Source organism: Papio anubis, chromosome 20 (genome assembly GCF_008728515.1).
Source record: "Papio anubis isolate 15944 chromosome 20, Panubis1.0, whole genome shotgun sequence".
In the NCBI taxonomy this organism is placed as follows: Eukaryota; Metazoa; Chordata; class Mammalia; order Primates; family Cercopithecidae; genus Papio; species Papio anubis.
The window spans coordinates 11,237,438-11,254,372 of NC_044995.1; the positions used below are offsets into that span (position 1 = coordinate 11,237,438).

Below are 16,935 nucleotides of genomic sequence, written 5' to 3' on the forward strand. Positions count from 1 at the left end.
GCTACTGTAACAAAAGACCTTAGACTGGGTAATTTAGAAACAATAGAAATTTGTCACTCGTGGTTCTGGATGCTGGGAAGTCCAAGATCAAGGCTCTGGCAGATTTGGTGTCTGATGGGATATGTTCTTCATAGGTAGTACTTTGATGTGTGTCTTCACTTGGTTGAAAACAGCAGACTTCCTCAGGCCCCTTATAAGGGTGCTAATCCCAGTCACAAGGGCCCTGACCTCATGACCTCCCAAAGGTCCTCCCTCTTCATACTGTTACACTGGGGATCATGTTTCCGACATGTGAATATGGGGAGGCACCAACAGACCATATCAGTAGCTTCAAGTGAGTTTCCTAAGGCCGATTGAAGCTCTGTTTACACATGAGTGTTCCCCAAAGTGTACTTTCTCTGGGGCCTTTTAGGCCATCCTTTTTATTTTACAATTTGATACTACTGGTTGCTAATGTCCTGGCATTTCCAGTTGTTCCACACTCCTTGACACTGGTGTACACGAAGAAATAATACAGAAAAAAGTTATATCAGCAAGCACATTCTGCAAGTAAGAAAAACCGCCACTTTGGCATGTATAAACAAGGTGGATCATTTTTCTTTCTTTCTTTTTTTTTTTTTTGAAATGGAGTCTCGCTCTGTTGCCCAGGCTGGAGTGCAGTGGTGTGATCACAGCTCCCTGCAAGCTCTGCCTCCTGGGTTCATGCCATTCTCCTGCCTCAACCTCCCGAGTATCTGGGACTACAGGTGCCTGCCACCACACCTGGCTAATTTTGTGTATTTTTAGTAGAGACGGGGTTTCACCGAGTTAGCCAGGATGGTCTTGATCTCCTGACCTCGTGATCCACCTGCCTCAGCCTCCCAAAGTGCTGGGATTACAGGCATGAGCCACTGTGCCCGGCCAAGGTGGACCATTTTTCAAATTCTGGCCGTCAAGTGGGCCTCAGGGTGGGTTTGATCCAGGCTGTCCTCATTGGAGCCATAGCTCTGGTTCTCTGTGATTCTCTGGCTCTCCCTTCATGAGTTAGCATCATCCTCAGGCTGGCTTCCTGCGTGGGATTGTGGTGGTTTCCAGCAGCAAGTCTTGATCAGACATTGTTTTAGTTGCATCTGTTGTGGGAATAAATGAGAATATGTATGCACTGCAGAGAATGGGATGTCACAATGGTCAACAATTATTAGCTAATATGTACACAAGATCTCACTACCCTTTAGTGGCAAAATGGAAGGAGAAGACCTTCTAAGGCCCTTTGGAGAGATGAAATGGCTCATTTAACTCTCACAAGATCCTTGAGGTAGGGATTCATGTACATATCGTACAGATAAGGAATCTGAGGTTCAGTGAGGCAAGGCGAGCTTCCTGAGGGCACACAGCATGGAAGTGGAGGGGCCAGGGTGTGAGCTGGGGTCCACCTGGACTCTGAGGTCCGTGCTCCTTGCCTACACTGGACTACTTCTAGAGATGGACATACTGAATTTCCCAGGACTTGACTCCTGGCCTTGGTTTCCTGGACTCCCCAGTGTGTGAAGCAGAGATGGGATCGAGGCCGCACCACCACCATCCCCCCTCTCCGATCCAGAGAACTGCCCGGGCCTCCTCGGAGGTCCCTCCTATTTTCCCTGCAACCCACGCTGATGTGGAGGGCATTGAGGCTCCTCTCGGGGGGATGTTGTGGTACCAGGTGGGTTTCACATCCCTGGTCTCCTGCCTCCCGGGCAAGTTCCCCACTCAGGGTGCCACGTTTCCCCAAGAGGAACCCCGAGGGGGCTGGAATAGCGGCCACATTGATGGAGTCACTTGTCCACCTCTGAGGGGGTGCTCTCATCACCCCCACTCTACGGATGAGGAAACAGACTCGCAGAGGTTCAGCCAGATGCCCAAGGTCACACAGCTCCTGGATTAAAACCCAGTCTGACTCCAGAAGCTGGACTGCAGTCCACGGCACCATTCCACCCCCCAGTTCCTCAGTTGGGTACTTATGGAAGCCAAATTATATTTACCCTCCTGAAAATGTGGATTCGGCGGGAATCAAGCAGGTCAGGAACCTACTTTTTAACAAGTCTCCTATCCCATACATCTGTCCAAGGCACTATTTGGGGTTATGTGCTGGCCTTTGGGTTCACCCTCACGGGGCCCTGTGTCTCTGTGTCCCCAGGCCTGACCCAAGCCTGGCCTTGAGGTTGTGGGTGCTGGGTGGGGTCTGAATGACCCCTTTACTCACTCAGAGTAAATGCCAGACTCCTCACAAACCCCTGTGTGATGCAGCCTCTCCCACCTCCCGTCCTGCTCCCCTCCTCACTCTGCTCCAGCCACCCTGTGCTTTTGTCCAGTCCCACCGCTGACCCAGCCAACTCCCACCAAAGGGGCCTCTCCCGTCCTGGCCCAGCACCCACACTGAGCTTCCTCAGGTCCGTGATGCTCAGTTTCACGTGTTGGCCTGGCTGGGCTCCAGTGCCCAGCAGTCCCATCACACAGTGAGTCCTGGTGGTGCTGAGAAGACACTATAGACGTGGATGCCGCCCACGTCAGCTGACTTTAAGTAAACAATTATTATCTGTAATGTGGGTGGGCCTCATCTAATCAGTTGAAGGTCTTAAGAGCAAAACCAGTTTCTTGGAGAGGAAGAAACTCTGCCTCAGGGTTACAGTGCCAACTCTGGCCTGAGTTTCTAGCCTACCAGCCTGCCTTATGGATTTAGGACTTGCCAGCTCCCACAGTAGCATGAGCCAGTTATTTAAATTAAATCTATTTATATATAAAAGTATACATATGCCATATGTATAATAAGAAATATGAGGTATATAAAAGGATATGTATAAGATATACAGGTAGGGCATGGTGGCCCACACCTGTAATCCCAGCACTTTGGGAGGCCAGAGTGGGATGATTATTTGAGACCAGGAGTTTGAGGCCAGCCTGGGCAACATAGCAAGACCTCATCTCTACAAAAACATTAGAAAAATTAACCAGGTGTGGTGGCGTGTGCCTATAGTCCCAGCTACTCAGGAGATGGAGGTGGGAGGATTGCCTGAGTCCAGGAATTAGAGGTCGCAGTGAGGTGTGATCGTGCCATTGGACTCCAGCCTGTGTGACAAGGGAAGACTCACTCTCTCTCAAAAAAAGTCAAACAGGAGTGGCTCACCTGTAATCCAAAGCACTAGGGCTGGGGGACGGGGCCTGGGGTGGGGACTGAGGGCCGGCCTGTGGCCCAGGTGGGCTCGTCTCTACTAAAAGTACAGAGTGGCGGTGGTGGCATGTGTGCTTGGTCGCCAGCTGCACCCAGGAGGAAGCTGAGGCAGAGAATCACTTGAACCAGGCAGTGAGCCAAGATCATGCCACTACATAAACTCAACAGGCAGGTGAGACTCTATCACAAAACTGCCGGGCGTGGTGGCTCCGCGCCTGTAATCAGCGCTGGGAGGCGAAGTGAGGATCCTAAGGTCAGGAGATCCCGAGACCAGGGTGGTACCAAATTACTCTACTAAAATAATGTCTAAAAATTAACCCAGGGTGGGGATTTAAACCTGTAGTCCCACCTGGGAGGCTGGGGCAGGAGAATAAGGGCGGGAGAGGGCTTGCAGTGAGTGAGATCGACCACTGCACTCCAGCCTGGGTGACAGGAACTCGTCCTCAAAAAAAGCTATACTCGGATGCTCTGTAGTCATAATAAATATATATGTAATAGCATATATATGATATATCTATATGGGATATATATGATCTAAATAAGGCAATCTATATGATAGGACATATGTAAATATATTAAGTTGTATCACTAATGCCTCTCTGCAGGACCCTAACTGATAGGAGGCCCTCCCTGATGACCCTTCTTCCCCTGCTTCATATTCCCCGTCGCACGCACTGCAGCCTGTATCGATACCTGTTTTCTTTCTTTGCCATCCGTCTCCACACGGCATTCAGGTAGAGATCTGGATGTTACTGGTCCTGCCCACTGTTGTTTCCCCCAAACTTGGCACAGCACAGACACATAGTGGGTGCTCAGTAAATGTGTGTCGAATGAAAGAGTTAATGGTAGGTGCTCAATAAATGCTTCCTGGCTGAATCATGAATAAGCAAGTGAGTTTTCTGAGGCAGCAGCCCATTCCACTCTGGGCCTAATGTAGTCCCTGGAGACCTGGATCTGACTTGGATTCCTCAGCCTTTTGTCCACAGCCCCTGTCTGATTTAAAATGTGGGTTTTATTCTTATTCCAGGGAGGTGAGGCCCATAGGTCAGGAGATACCAGGGAGTGAAAAGAGAGTTGCTACAGTTCCTGGGAGGAGAGGGCGGTGCCAGGCCCCACAGGGAAGCCCAGGGCAGATCAGGAGGCAGAGGGGCTGGGGGAAGACGGGGGCAGGAGCTTCTCTGTGGCTTCCCTAGCAAGGAGCGGGATTGGCTTTTCTGAGTAATTTAGCGGTTGTGGGGCACAGGGGCTGCCCTGGCTGTCTGGTTCTCAGCCCTGGGTGTTGAGGACAGGTGCACAGAGCCCCTGAGTGTGGGAGCCCAGTGGGGGAGTTGCTGGGTGTGGGCTCTGGATTGGGTGATTTGCTTGTGAAAGGTACGCTGTCAGCGGGGTTGTTTGCTGTCTCTAGGAATCACCCAGATCTGGGAGGGACAGTCCCTCCAAGGTCGGCAAACCTCCAAAATATCAAAGCATCTGAAAATAAAAGGCAGGGTTCATACACCTTTGCCCCAGCCAGAGATAATCCTCTACATTCGGCCTTAGCCTGGGCAGCTGGAGAAGGCTCCTGACCCAGGCCTTGACTGAGGGGCAGCCTCAGATGACCCAGGCTGCAGAGGGAAGGCTCTTCTGCTCCTCCCCGCCTGGAATCCCAATCCGAACCGGGGAACCCAGTGCGCCTGCCTCAGAGCATGACGAAGGGGCCTCCTGGTGGGCACCCCTGGCAGCTGCAGATTCCTGGCCTGAGAATGGTCCAACTGAGAGGCTGGGCCTCAGCTCACAGCCTCAGATATGGGGGAGAGAAGGAAGCTCTTCCTTCAGAATCCTAGTGCGGTGGCAGTTTCCGAATTACATGAGATGAACTAGGGATCCTCTCCGAGATCACAGACTATTCTATGACCCCTGACAGGCCAGGTGTAGGGCCATGAACATGAGTTATTTGAGTCAAGCAGGTGCACTATCCAACACACACCTTACGGCCCTAATAATATTTCATTATAAATACTATTATTTATTAATAGAAAGTTTATATTGTAATAGAGTCTTAAATATGTATATATAAGAGCTACATACATTAACAGGGTTTACATTATTAATATAGGGTAATACTATTCTCTCTTTTGATTGAGGAAACAGGCTCAGAACAGTAATAATTTATTCGAGATCATGGAGCTGAAAAGCCAGACTTTTATGTGCAATGTTTCTGATTTCTAAATGGCAACAAATTTACATATTTATTAAGAAACTCTGTTTTGGGGTCAGGCGTGGTGATGTGTGCCTGTCCTCCCACCCACTCTGGAGGCCAAGGTGGGAGGATTACTTGAGACCAGAAGTTGGAGGCTGCAGTGTGCCATGATTGTACCACTGCACTCCAGTCAGGGTAGGAGAGTGAGAGGCTGTCTCAAAACAAACAAACAAAAAAGATACGCGATTTGGGCCTGGACTGGACAGGCCACACAAAATACCCCTGGGGAAGAAGGAGATTTGACTCCTGGCTTGCAGCCTGTGTAGGGCCACCAGGTGGTCAGGTGGGGTCTGGGGTCAGGGAATCCGGGGACCAGCTGCTAGTTCCACCACTTATGAGCTGGTGCTCGCTGAGCTCACTTGGTACCTGGGGATGGTCCTAGCATCTTATGCACAGGGGTGAAGCTCTGGGTGAGGTGGCAGACCTCGTGCTGGTTGGCATGGATTGGATGCATCAACAAGCCCCAGAGACCAGGAGACATCCCATGCTGGAAAGTATTCCTCATGCATCAGTCTGATTCTGCTGCTGTCCCTCAGCAGGAGGATCTACTCCATGGGGTGACTCAGGGATCCAAGCTCCCTCCACCATCTTGAGCCCATAATTTCTCAAGTAGACATCTGGGCAGCAGACCGGGGAGGGCCAAGCCATTTCTGGACACATAGCTCTCCTCTCCTTCCACTGGTGAGCAGTGTTCCTTGCACTCTCCTGCACGTGAAGGGTCATGGGAAGTGCAGTCTCTGGTAGGTGGTCAGCCGATTCCCAGGACCAACTCCACACCCTGGAAGAAAGGTGCGGTGGTCTGAATTTGTGTGTCTCCCCAAAATTTACATGTTGAAACCCTAACCCCCAAGGTGATGGTGTTAGGAGATAGGGCCTTTGGGAGGTGATGAGGTCATGAGGGTGGGGCCTCATGAATAGGATTGGTGCCCTTATGAAAGGGACCCCAGAGAGCTCCCTCACTCCTTCCTCCATGTGTGGGCACAGCAAGAGGGCTCCATCTATGAACTGGGAATGGGCCTTCACCACACACTGAATCTGCTGGCACCTTAACCTCGGCCTTCCCAGGCTCCAGGACCATAAGCAATGAATGTCTGTTGTGTATAAGCCACTCAGTCTGTGGTATTGTTACAGCAGCCCAAAAGGAAAACACAGAATTTGAGGAGAGGCTGACCCTCCCTGCTACCCAAAGCCCAGGGTGGTACCAGCACATGTAGACATCAGGTACAGGAATAAAAGGTTAAATTCCCAGCTGTTTGGGGTGGCAAATCTGAGCCATGACAGTAACAGAATAAATTGCCACCCCTGCCTGGTCCTGGCGATGCTCACCCCTTGCTGGGATGATTGCAGAGGTCTCCCCGCCTCACCCTTGCTCCATCCTCCATGCCCCGAGCCTGTTTGCCACGCAGAAGCCCTTCACGTCCCTCCTCTGACCATAACCCTCCATGGCTAAGTTATATTCAAAGGCATACAGACTGTGTTGGAATAAATTATATCAGAAGACCTACAGACTGTGCCTGTTTGAACCAGATAAAGTTCTAAGGGCTGGAGAAACAGCTGTGAAGAAGACTTACAAAACCCCTGCCTTTGTGGGGTTGATGTTCTTCTGGGAAGTGACAATTTTTTTAAAGCTGTGGAGAAAATATCTCAGAAAGAGGAGGGTACTATGCGGAGGGTCGGGGCAGGTTCCAGATTTAAGAAGGTGGAGGGGGAAGGCACCCTGAGGAGGAGACAGGAAAGCAGAAACTCAGAGGCAGGACAAGGTGGATAGGGATATGGGGGAAAGTGTTTCAGGAAGAAGGAAGAGCCAGGGCAGAGGCCTGGGGTTTCGCCCACACCTCAGGCAGAGTGACAAAAGGACAGAGAGCAGACAGGGGCTGGATCACGTGGGGCGCTGGCCAGCAGGGTGAAGACTGCAGCTTGACTGGGTGAGGTGGGAGCCATGGAGGGTTATGGGCAGAGGAGGGACATGAAGGGCTTCTGTGTGGGGAACAGGCTGGGGGCAGGGAGAATGGAGCAAGGGCGAAGTGGGGAGACCCCTGCAATTGTCCCAGCGAGGGGTGAGCGTGGCTGGGACCGGGCAGAGATGGTGAGAAGGTAATGGATTCTGGGTAGGTTTTGAAGGTAAATCCGTGATACACTGAACTTTGGGGACTTGGGGGGAAGCATGGGAGGGGGAGGCGAGGGATAAAAGACAACATATATGGTGCAGTGTGATGGGTGCACCAGAATCTCACAAATCACCACTAAAGAACTTACTCATGTAACCAAATACCACCTGTACCCCAGTAACTTATGGAAAAATAAAATAAAATAATAATAATAAAAAGAAAGTAAAGCCAATGGGATTTATGATCCAACACAGCATCCAACTCCACTGTATCAATCTTAGGTCTCCAGTAGGAGAGCACAGCTCTGAAGGGGTCTGGGCTGGTGAGCGTTGCAGGCTGAACTGTGCTCCCCACCAAATTGATAGGCTGATGTCCTAACCCCAGTACTTCCCAATACGGTGACTGTATTGGGAGATGGGACCTTTACCCAGGTGATCAAGGTCAAATGAGGTCACTAGGGCCGGCCCTAATCCAATCTGCTGGTGTAATTACAAGGAGATTAGGATTCAGACACGCACAGAAGGTCGACCATCTACAAGCCAAGGAGGGAGGCCTCCGGGAAACCAACCCTGCCAACAGATGATGGTGTGTCCATTCAGAGGCTAAACCCCAAGATGCCTCTGTGCTCTCTTCCTCTCAGGTCCCCGCTCAGCCATGTGCACTGGCTTGAGCTAGCTTGCTGGAGGATGACAGGCCCATGGGGGAAGTCATCCTGGTCAAAGTTATTCTAGGCCAGCCAGCACAACCCCCAACTCACAGTGCAAGCTGTGGACAGATATGGGAGCAAGTCCAGCCAAGATCAGCCAAAGACAGATGAGCAGAACTGTCTAGCTGGTTCATAACTTCATGAACTATAGTAAATAATAGTTGTTTCTGTTTTGAGCTTTTAAATGTTGCCATGGTTGGTTGTATAGCAATAGCTAACTGACGCACCTTCCCAGAGCAATGTCTTTGTTGGTACTCCCGTTGGTACTCCCACCACCAATGTATAAGAACACTTATCTCAGTTACTCCCTGACCCATCCTGAGGAATAACTGCAAACTTCTGATTTTTCAGATCTTCAAGGGTCTAGGGTGGGTGTGTAGAGACTGTTCATTTTTCCCCGATATCTGGTCCCTCCTCCTTCCATAGTGCTAGAACCTTTACATTTTAGCTGCATTTCCCAGTCTCCCTTGCAGCTAGGTGTGGCCATGTGACTAGCTTCCAACCAATAAAGTCGAAGTAGCAACATCATGTTGCCATTTCCAGGAGATGGACTACTGCATTCAGATGCTGGTTTTGCCACTTCTCTGTTGAGGAACTTTGGAAAAGTGACTTAGTTTCTCTGGTGCATCAGTTTCCTCATCTGTAGACTGGGGATAGCGATAGTATCCGCCTTATAGTGTTGTCAAGAAGAAGTGAAGTAACACAATGATGCATTTAGAGCACTGCTTACAGCTGGATGTGGTGGCTAATGGCCAGATGTGGTGGCTAACGCCTGCAATCCCAGCACTTTGGGAGGCCAAGGTGGGCAGATCACTTGACGTCAGGAGTTCGAGACCAGCCTGGGCAACATGGTGAAACCCCGTCTCTACTAAAAATACAAGAATTAGCTCGGTGTGGTGGTGCACACCTGTAGTCCCAGCTACTCGGGAGGCTGAGATGTGAGAATCACTTGAACCCAGGAGATGAAGGTTACAGTAAGCTGAGATCGTGCCACTGCACTCCAGCCTGAGCAATACAGTGCGACTCTGTCTCAAAACAAAAACAAACAAAAAAAACAGAACAGTACTTACACATGGGAAGTTTTGTTATGTGTTGTTATCATTATCAGTATAATAATACTTTCATTTTATTTTTTGAGACTGGATCCTGCTCTGTCCTGAGGCTGGAGTGCAATGGCACGATCATGGTTCGCTACAGCCTCAACCTCAACCTCCTGGGCTCAAGTGATCCTCCCACCTCAGCCTCCTCAGTAGGTGGGACTACAGATGTGTGCCACCACATTTGGCTATTTTTCAAAAATTTTTTTTTGTAGAGATGGGATCTCTCTATGTTTCCCAGGCTGGTCTCAAACTGCTGGGCTCGAGCAATGATCCAACCTCAGCCTCCCAAAGCATTGGGGTAACAGGTGCTAGCCACCACACCCAGCCAATAATACTTTTATTATCACCTCCTAAGGTTGATGTAAGGTTTAAGTATGACCAAGCTCCATGTCTGTTATCAGAACAAGTTTCCCTGATGCTTATTTGTCTACCAAGACCAGGGAGAAATATTAGGAATTATATCCATCCATCTACTCCCTCCTCCCCAGCACCACCCCATGAGGCTCAATAGGTTTTCCATTTCCTTTGTGACATGTACTCATTTGCCCAGTAAATCTTTTTCAAGGCATGAAAATTCATAAGGGGATCTTTTTGGGCGCAAGTTTCTTTTAAGAGATGCCTACAGGGATGTAAATGTTTATTTATAGCTGATCACCTGTTTTACAGAGAGATTGAGAGGTGGAAAGAAATGGAGGGAAGGAAGAGGTAGGTGTGAAGTTGGCATTTTTCATTGTTGATCCAATGTAGCATAGAGAGGTTGGTGTGAGCAGATGCATGTGGAAAGGAGGAGGAGAAATTTGGGTCAGGAAGGAGCCTGAGCTATTTTTTTCTCTCCTCCTTAGTGGTGGGTGAGTAGCTGTTTTAAGGAAAAAGAAAGTGAGAAAAGGAAGAGAGTGAATACCTAATATATAAATACTCAGAACTTCTGTGCCCTCTGATAAGTAGGAATCCCAAGAAATAAGAAACTTTGGGGGTGAGCAGGGAGTCGTTCATTCAACAAACATCTGAGCACCTACTCTGTGCCAGGCACTGTTCCAGGGCCTGGGAACCCAGCAATGAACAAACCAAAGTCTTTTGCCATATGGAACCACCACTCCTAATTTCTGGGTATGATCAGAGAATGGGATGAAATGGAGAGTGAAGGCGGAGGCCACCTCAACTTCAGTGGTCAGAGAGGGCCCCTCTAAGAAGGTAACATTTGAGCAGAGACCCACTTGGCAAAGAGACAGTTACATGGGTATCTAAGGAAGACATTCTCCTTTCATCCAAGTGTTCACTGATGCTTTGCTTAGAAGAATTGGCAACACCCAAGAGTCCATCTTTAGAAGACTGGCCAAATATATCAGGATTCAACTGGGTGAGAAATGAGTTGAATATTTGAATATGGTAGGAGTTCTGAATTACAGAATTAACTCAAAACTAACAAAGAACAATATGTGTCTTATTTGTGTTTTCTTTAAGTGAGGGGGCTTCAGGGGCTTTCAGTGAGCAGCTATTTACCGACTTTCACAGAAACATTTCAATAAATTAACAACCTATATAGAAGTAGTAGTGCTCTCTGCTAATTATCAGTTGTGTATATAAAGTGTAACAGTAGTAGTGCTCTCTGCTGATTATCAGTTGTGTATATAAAATGTATCAGTCAGTTTTTGCTGTGTAACAAACCACTCCAAAACTTAGTGACTTAAAATAACAAGCGTTATTAGCTTATGAATGTGGCCATTTGGGCTAAGTTAAATTGGATAGTTCTGGCCTGAGCAGGCCTCATGTGTTCAAATGTGGTCAGCTGTGGGCTGCCTGGTCCAGAATAACTTTGTCCAAGATAACTCCCCTCTCCTCCCTGGGCATCTCATCCTCCAGCAAGCCAGCTGAAGCCAGTGCACATGACTGAGCAGGGATTTGAGAGGACGAGAGAGCATAGAATTATCTTGAGGTGTGTGTGTGTATGCATTGATCCTCAGCTTCACTTTTCTTATACATAGAATGAACCTGGTTACTATTACCCATTCCATAATAACAATGCCAAATGCCTATCATCTGCATACTATGAGATATGCACTATTGTTATTGGATATGTTGTGATAAGTAAATTATTATTTTTTTTTGAGATGGAGTTTTGCTCTTGATGCCCAGGCTGGAGTGCAATGGTGCAGTCTTGGCTCACTGCAACCTCTGTCTCCCAGGTTCAAGCGATTCTCCTGCCTCAGCCTCCCAAGTAGCTGGGATTACAGTAGCCCACCACCATGCTGGCTTTGTTTTTTGTATTTTTAGTAGAGACAGGGTTTTGCCATGTTGGCCAGGCTGCTCTTGAACTTCTTACCTTGGCTGATCCACCCACCTCGGCCTGCCAAAGTGTTGGGATTACAGGTGTGAGCCACCACGCCCGGCCAGTAAATCATATTTTATTGATGCTGAGTTGTTAGTTATTTACATTTTAATATCTCTCACATTGAAATGTGTCTTACAATTGTTCATATCTTTGGCTTTTCTTCTTCTTTCTTTACAAAGTTCTTAACTTCTTTGTTTTATAAGCAATACATTTGAAAGGAAAATCATCACATTCGTGACATATGACAGTCAGGAAGAAAAATTAGGTTGCATCCTGAGGTTGACCAAACATACCAGATTCACCCTGTTTAGTCCTGGTCCCCAAATAATAAAACATTGAGCACTTCCTGTAAGCCGGACTCCTTAGCAATATATATATATATTTTTATATATATAAATATATATATAGAGATACATATATATATGTGTGTGTAATGTGTGTGTATATATATATGTATCTCTAAGTTTTGCCATGCTGAGATTTAAAGAGACTTCACAAACTTTCTGGATGTGGTAATCATTTAATCATTTAATATTATTACCCCCTTTTTTTTTTTATCATGAAAGAACAAATGTAATTTTGGTAAACTTGGTAATCTTGTGATTTTTTTTCTTTTAAATACCTTTTGTGTTTTTAACCTGTGAAGACTTTTTACACATATCTATGTGCCCACAGAAAATATCGACATTGTTTTTTGTGTTGTTGGGTTTTCACGTAATTCATGTCAGACTACATCTGTAGTTTTGCAACTTGCTCCCCGCATCTTCCCATGAAATGATGTGTCTTGGAGACCTTTTCATATCCATCCACAACGATCTATTTTGTTCTGTAAAATGAGTGTAATAACAACACCCAACCAACAGGATCTTGGTGAGGACACATTAAGCTCTCAATAAATGTTACTTGATGTGTAGCGATTCTGTCTTTGGAATCATTTTTCTAGCGAGACTGCAGAAAAGCCCTGTGGGCTGGAAGTGGCTAGGAGAACCTGTTTCTCTAAGCAGACTTGGCAGCTCACTGCCCTTGTATGATTTACCCTATATACCCCCAAGTAATTGTATCCTTCTAGGTTTTAAATAACAAGGTGAGTTTTCCTATTTCAATCATACTTCTTCCCCCTGCATCCCCATCTTAAATAAATGGAAAATTTTTTAGTAGTAGTGAAACAAGAAGGTCTTTGGGGACATATTGCTCTGGGTTTAATCCTGGATATGCCATTTCCAAGCTGACCTGCCCGAGGGGATCCGAGGCTCCCAAATGATCACCATTTGGAGACAGTCACATAAACGAGATACATCCACATAGTGTGATTAATTCCCTGCAGTTGTCAGAAAGCATGAAATAGATTCCTCTCCTTGTGGGATGGTCCCTACTGATAGGAATCCCTGCTTGGTGCCACAGAACCCTGCCTTATGGGCCACAGCAGATGTACTAGAGGATAGAACAACAGGTCACCGGCCCCTGAAGTGGTCTTATGGCAGAGTCTTGCTCAGCAGGGGTCTACGATCTTGGATGTCTCAACCAGGCAGATCATAGACTGCATCCTGCCAACGGATGAGGACAGTTTGGGTCACTCATTTTCCTTTTAATGAGTTATCAGCATTAAAATATTGAGATAGTTTACATTTACAAACACCGTCTTTCATTTATTCAGCTGTTTCAAAACATTCATAGGCCATCTGGTATGTGCCAAGACATGTTCCGGGTTCTGGAGGCTCAGAGGTAAATTAGAAACACTCAGCCCCTACCATCATGGGTCTGTACCATTTTAGAAGCAAGGCAGACAGTAAGCAAAAAGAAATATTCATGACGTAATGCACTCCAGCTTATTTTGAGAAATTGAAATATCAAAACTCACTGGAGCAGCAACTTCATTAGAGGATATAATAGAAAGATAGTGAAGAGCCATATCACAGTGGTTCTAGGTAAACAAAGAGCTCAAAGTCAGAGCCTCAAAGTTCTCTGGCCCTTGAAGAGTTGTGAATATCATCCTGTTAGGCATAGAGGATATGCTTCAGGCATACTGGGTGTCACCTGCAATGTCCAGCACATAGTGAGTGCTTTATAAATGTCTGTCTCTTGAGTGAGTGTGGAAGCTGTGCCTTTTCTAGTGACCAGACCATTGGGAAGAATACTTATTCATCCATTCAACAGTTCAAGAGAGGTTTGATTTTGTGAAGGACTCATTCTTGCAGAGGGTGTACAATTAAAAACCCACATAATTCAAGACTAACCCTGACAAAAAGATGATGGGTGTGTCTATTCACCAGCTAAAGCGACACTAAAATAACAGTCACAGTTTACAATGTATGTGATTGGTTGTATTTGGAAGCATGAGAAACTGTAGCCATGCTGCATTTCTGTAAATCTACAATAACATCCCTCTTGTGACCCCAGCTTGCAATATAAAAAATAGGGCTTTGCCAATAACTCACATATACTTATATAGTCCTCTCCTCCCCACTCCACTGCTTCTCCCAACACAGAATAACCAACAGCCTGAATCCTGGGCATCTCTTTCTTTGAATTTCCTTTCTGTACTTTCCCCCTCTTCAGAGCTGTTTGGGAAACTTCATGTTAATAATTTCAATCAGGTTGTAGTCAGGCCATGCTGTCCTAAGAACCAAAGCTGTCACTTAAAAATGACTTTGCAGTTCTTGCCCTCATCTGCTTTCATCCCATGCTCTCCACAGCCCAGAGATCTTTGTTTCCAGGCAACAGCAGGGCTTTCCCCAGGCGGATGGGTTCTTTAAAGGAGGGAAAAAAAATTTCTTCTGCTAGTCTGTGTACAGCGTCAGCACCACCGAACGCTAACGCTTGAATGGTTTAGAACTGCGGACAGCTCATACCAGACAGATTCAGCACCACGGACAGCCCCCAAGGCAACTCGTGATGTGAATGGTTCAGCACCGCAGACAGCCCAAGCCTGGCAGGACAGCCCTGCTGAAAATGGTTCAGCACCACGGACAGCCCTGCTAATATCCATCAGAGCCCCGGATAGCTCAGGCCAGAATGGTTCAGCACCACGGGCAGCCTCCCAGCCTCGCAGGGTAGCGTGTGCCTGGACTATTCCAGCATCAGGGAGAGCCCTGCTGGACTGGTTCTGCAACATGGATAGGAACAAGTGTCATTTCGCCACCGCCTGTGCTAGATGTAGGCGCTCTTCTGAGTTGATTCCTGAGCCCACACTGCAACCCTCACCCCTGAAGGCTCTGATGGGGCTATTCGGGTAATCCAGGCTCTTCTGGAACTGACCTCAGAAACGCAGGCATCCAGCAGTTAACATGCCCAGTTAACATGCCCAAAAGGGAACTCTGGATTTTCCCCACAAAATAAACTTGATCCCAATTAGTGCACTTCAGGGCACTCAGTTGCTCAGGCCCAAAGCCCGGAAGTCTCCCTTGATTCCTCTTGTTCTCTCACACCTCACACTCCAGCCATTAGTGAGTTCGCTCAGCTCCGCCTGTAGAGCAAATCCTGAATCTACCCACTGCTCTCCATCCCCACTGCCACTGCCTTACTCCAGGCCACCGTTGCTTCTCACCTGGTTTACTGCAAGAGCCTCCTAATTGATCATCCTACTTTATTGCCCCTTCTAGTGCATTCCCCACACAGCAGTTTCAGTGACCCCTGGAAAATGTAAAACACAGTCTATCACACCATTCCTCAGTACTTTCCACTACTTTCCAATACACCTACAATAAAATTCAAAGCTCTTCCTGTGGCTTTCACGACTCTGGATGCCTCTTTTTTTTTTTTTTTTTTTTTTTTAGACGGAGTCTCACTCTGTCGCCCGGGCTGGAGTACAATGGCGTGATATCAGCTCAGTGCAACCTCCACCTGCCGGGTTCAAGCGATTCTCCTTCCTCAGGCTCCTGAGTAGCTGGGACTACAGGTGTGCGCCACCACGCCCAGCTAATTTTTGTATTTTTAGTGGAGATGGGGTTTCACCATGTTGGCCAGGATGGTCTCGATCTCTTGACCTCGTGATCTGCCCGCCTCAGCCTCCCAAAGTGCTGGGATTACAGGCGTGAGCCACCGCGCCCGGGCGCCTCTCTATCTTACATCCCATTACACTCTCGCTTTCCTGGTCGCACTGGCCACACCACCTCCTTGTTGGTTCCTCAGGGCCTTTGCCGCTGGTGTGCTCTGTCCGTGGTGCTGAGTGCATTCTAGTGTGAATTCAACTATAATTGTCTCCTTTCCACCATATGGTTCTTAGCTCAAAATGTTACCTTTTCTAAAAGACCTTCCCTGACCATTCCCGTCTAAACTGGCTTCAAAGTTACTATCACAGTGATTTATTTCACAGAATTTAGTACTTCACAGAATTTAGCACAAACTATATTTCATTTTGCACTTATTGGTTTACTTGACATTGTCTGTTTTCATCATTAGAATGTAAGCCCCATGAGGCCACAGACATCAGTTGCCTTAGCTACCCGGAGCAGCATCTTCACATGGCAGTTGTTTAACAAATATTAGTTGAATGAGTGAATGAATGAATGAGTGGATGAATTCTCAGCCCTGCATTAATTTTTCTTTTCCTGGCTAGTCATGGAGCCCCAGAAAGGTGTCAGCAGCACTCACCTCCTGATAAAATTGTGGTCCAGGGTTTGAGGCCTGTGTTGGGTTCCCCAAGATCACCCTCAGGTTTGATGCTTTCCTGGGAGGAGGACTGAAGAGAGACTCAGCACACAGTCATATGCACGGCTACGGTTTACTACAGTGAAAGTACACAAAGCACAATCAACAGAGGGAAAATGCCCATGGGCATAACACATCTGTACTCCACCCCTTGATTTGCCATGAGGCTATGGCAAGACAGAGAATGTGTTATGTTACATGAGGATAATGAAGAATTGGATCCAATAATTCAACCTACCACACCTAGTGGTGGCATGTAGCTATAATTTATTAATTGTGATTTTATTTCCCTTTTAGGTTATGGCACTTGAAACTGGTTTTCCATTCATAGGAGTGCTGTAAAGTTTCCATTTACAGGTACTTCTTAAATGGTTTTAGAAAACAAATTCATTTTAAATACAAATATTAAGTAAATAGGAATGCGGGGATGTTATGTGGAAATGAAAGCAATCATGAAGATATTATTCGTTGCTGCAGAAACAGGGAAAACATTGAAAAGGGATATTTGAGCAGTTGAAGTTTGAGAAACATTAAAGTAAGACATAAAATAGGATTACAGGACTCTCCCTTCATTGTTTTCTTCTGTTTCAGGAAGAAATCACCTCTAAGGGGTCACTCA

At 47.1% G+C, this 16,935-nt stretch overlaps 1 protein-coding gene across 2 annotated transcripts in view; it reads left to right on the forward strand.

Annotated features, from left to right (window-relative positions):
- Positions 1–16,935, forward strand: part of SMIM17 (small integral membrane protein 17) — a 62,400-nt gene that overhangs the window by 22,100 nt on the left and 23,365 nt on the right. Inside the window, exons 1-2 of one of the 2 annotated variants that reach the window (XM_021931480.2) lie at positions 820–1,294; positions 16,614–16,673. The gene's annotated coding sequence lies outside the window, so the exon portion shown is untranslated. Of the gene's footprint in view, positions 1–819; positions 1,295–16,613; positions 16,674–16,935 lie in introns of those variants that run through there. The other variant, XM_009195434.4, reaches the window with a different exon arrangement.